Source organism: Oxyura jamaicensis, chromosome 22 (genome assembly GCF_011077185.1).
Source record: "Oxyura jamaicensis isolate SHBP4307 breed ruddy duck chromosome 22, BPBGC_Ojam_1.0, whole genome shotgun sequence".
Taxonomy (NCBI): Eukaryota; Metazoa; Chordata; class Aves; order Anseriformes; family Anatidae; genus Oxyura; species Oxyura jamaicensis.
Window position 1 is genome coordinate 1,620,484 of NC_048914.1, and position 3,742 is coordinate 1,624,225.

Sequence of the window (3,742 nt, forward strand, 5' to 3'; positions counted from 1 at the left end):
GGATTTGATAGTGGGGGGGGAGAAATTGTTCTGATTCAAGAGAAATTGCAGGTGCATGCTATGCTTATGGCAAGGTTTCTTGCACTCAGGCATGTGTATGTGCATGCATTTATATTTGCAAGAGTTGTATGCAGGAAAAGGAGCTTTGATCAAATCCCAAGAAGTCTAAAGACACTGTTGGTGTTGTACATCCTATGGTACATAAGCAGACCTGCAAATACATCTTGTGTTTGGAGAAAAGTTCCAAAATAGTGCCTACATTTGGTAATGCAGTCAGAAATAGTCTTCTCTGTCACCTGGCAGGGAAAATACCATGCAAATGCGCTGTACCTATGCATTTGCTCCGCCACAATTTGGGGTTTCTTTCCCACTCATCCTTTTGCCTTTCAGCCTCAGGAATTTCAAAGGAACATCCACCCAGTGGCTCTTGGGTTTGGCTGAACTAACGCTGAAGGACAAGCCAGTGGATCATGGTGCTTGCAGGTAATCAATACTAACAATGTGCCTGGAGTCATTGAGTAAAATGGAATTTCAGCAAAAGAAATCGTTTGGGACCAATTCCAAATGCACTCCCCTGACCCCAGCCAGGGGGAATCCCAAGGTCAGGCTGCAGCTCTCAGCACGTTTTTTGGGTAGATGAGTCTAAACAGGGAGTTTTTGAAGTCTTCCTGAGTATATGGGCAACGATAACATTCAACTCTCTAGAGAATGCATTTTTTTCCCTTATGAAGATTGAGTTAATAGAATCCTAGCAGACTGTTCTTTCGTAGTCTCTGTTATGGTGGAAGACCAACGGGGAAAGGCTTACAGCTCGAGATACTTGGTCGTGATTTAATGCTGATTGATGGGTTTTGCTTCGATACCTGCTTATAATAAGAGGAGAAGTGGGTTCTTCAGTATAGGTTGTTGTGGAATTGCTGTAAGCAACAAGCAGGTTGAAGTGACTAAGAGTGTGGAAAACACATGCTAGGCATAGGAGCAAACATACAACAAAGTCAGTGCAACGTTCCTGCAGTGGAGGGCGGGGGGGAAAGACAGGAAGTAAAATAGCTTTGGCTGCTCTTTGTACAAAACCTGCTACAACACTAGCAAAATCCTAAATTCTGATATTTTTGTTAGGTTTTGTTCTAGTAAAGCTGCATGCAAAATATTGCTAGTTGTTCACTTGCGATTAATTTGGAGCGCCTGTATGAGCATTCCATAGTACAGTATGGAAACACTGCACAAAAAGGATCACCAGAGAGGCTGAATTGTAACTGCGATGAGAGGAACAGCAGATTAGACTTAAGGAAGGAATGGAAGGGGGAAGGATGTAAGTTCTTGCCACCCTGTTGAAATGGAATAGCAGAAAAACTGGTGAGTGTGTACAGTAAGAGAGGGAAGCTCATCAAAATGTATCAATGAATCCAAGCTTTCCTTATTCAAAAGTCAAATAATTTAATAAGGAGGTATTTGCAGAAGTTGTTTACACATGGGTTGATCTACATTAGACAGAAAATAATTTTGGCCTAATTCTGAAACATGTTCCTATTGAATAAGTTTTTTATCCACTGGAATAACTCAGCTGGTTGATATGAGACTCTTCAGATATAAGCAGTGCTTATGAGATTGTTACACTTAATTAGTTTATAAATCTGTCTCCAGTAGCTGCATATGAAAATTTAATATGCCAGCTTCAGAACAACATGGTGTTTTTTACTTGGCTTTGAGACAGAAGGGATTATTCTACTAGAATAAACCAAAGATGGAAGTAATAAAGATTAAAAACCTTTAAAAATAATACAGATGTCGTAGAGTTAATTGCACAGCCATAACAGGGCAGTAGTGGTAGTACTGATGAGAGCCAGGTTTTGATTACCCACCTTGATGAACTTTGCAGTAAGCTGTGCTGGAAATTCTTCTCCCCGCTTTGACTCCAAATAGTGCCCATTGGATAAAAGCTGCAATTACACGTGCTGTTGCTTTCTTTCCAGGATGCAAAACTATTCGTCCTTGTTTCTAATGGCGAAGCCTTTTTTTCTATGAAGGCTTTTCCGTTTTTTGAGCTGTGTTTGCAAGCTTGCCTGCTCGGTTTGATGTAGTTGGCTGTATATTTTTGTGTGCGTGTGAGTTACGTGTGTCTTCCCAAGAAGCACTTCAGTTGTAAGCACTACCTGTGGACAGGCTCGCTCCTCAGTCATGGTTTGTTTTTTATTCTGCTTGAACTGAACGCGTAAGTAAAATAATTGTTGCTATTCCAGGGAAGGAAAGCTCACCCAGCATCTGGGAAGCCATCACAGGAATATAAATAGAATAATATCCTGTTCATGCAGCTCTGAGTAATACATGCTCCACATCTCACAGGTGATAACAGCTTAAATATTAATTCATCTGAGAGCATTATGTGTTAGAAAAGGTACACAGAGTTAATTAAGCCTTGGAGGCATGCAGGATTGATCCTTAGCTGCCAGAAATTGCCTTAGCTTCATTGACTTCAAAGGAATCATCCTTATTTACACCATGGGAGGATTAAGGCCTTCTATTTTAAGATGGTTTAGATTTGAATATCTTAATATGGACAAATTCTTTATTAAACGAATGATATTAATCATTTAGTGCATAATAGGGGGTGTTTCAAAGAGTGGAGATTAAGTGGCTTTAAAGTGGTAGAACAGCAACCCATGTATGAATCACAAAGATTTGTGAGGCTTTAATTTCTTTTTTTCCCCATGTCTTGGCCTGCATCCATCCTCCCTACAAACTGGAGGAATAAGTGGCATGGTCCACGTGAGAATAAAGTTGACACCTCTAATTACCGGTGAGAAACAATTGCTTGCTTTCTTCAGTAGAAACGTTGGGGGTTTCAGTTTCTTCCCCGTGCTGACCTTATTTTATTTTTTCCTGAAGTTCTGACGTGAAAAAGAGACCCACCAGTTTCAGGAAAGCTAACACCCTCCCAAGACAGATCAGTGCTTTGCTCAGCAGGTTCCTAGAAGACCCAAGCCCTTCTGTGAATCAGGCCAAGCTGGAACTTGGAGCCTGAAATTAGGAAAATAATGTATAAAATAAGCTGTCGAGCACAGTTTTGAGCCTTTTTTTCTTTTTACAGCCCAGGCAAGTGGTCTGGAAAGCATGTTGCTGTTGGTACAAACATTGTCTCTCCTGTTTGGACCAGGAGTTGTCGGGTGTGATGCTGTCACGATAGCTGTTCCCTGAAATGGATGCAGCCCTGTGAAAAGCTGCAGCTCCAACAAATCAATATTTTTAGACAAAAAAATCACTCTGGGAACGTCGCAGTTAGCTCTGCTTCGGAATCGTAGCTGCCAACACCTTGTTGGGAGGGATTTTGTTGTAGGATCATGTGTCTGCCCAGCATGGTGCAGCAAAGTGAATAGGGAGACTGGAAATGAAGGGAATTTTTGATGCCTTCAGCTTCACTTTTCTTTTTCCTGCTGCCTCAAGCTTACTGTATCCCATTCTGCCCTACCTTATTGCCTGCATGTATTTGTAAACTTCATCAGGGCTGGTGAACTTGGTTCTGCCATGTTTCCTCCAAGTGCATGAATGCCTGTGCAGACGTGCTACACGTAAGCATATATACCTGTATTTAACTGCATGTGAGAATCTGTTCTACGTTTTTCTTTTATCAACCGCGGATGTACTTTTTTTGTGAAGGTACCTCATGTGAAACAAGCTTCTCATGTCCAAACAATTCCTTTTTGTTTAAAGAAAATGTTATTTTTATGAGCAGGATATACTGAGG

The 3,742-nt window shown here is 41.1% G+C and overlaps 1 long non-coding RNA gene across 1 annotated transcript; it reads left to right on the top strand.

Moving 5' to 3' along the window:
* Positions 1-386: 386 nt before the first annotated feature.
* On the top strand, positions 387-1,780 carry LOC118177511. The gene is made up of 2 exons (XR_004755824.1): positions 387-483; positions 1,132-1,780. It is a non-coding gene; the product is annotated as an uncharacterized LOC118177511 (long non-coding RNA).
* The last annotated feature ends 1,962 nt before the right edge of the window (positions 1,781-3,742 follow it).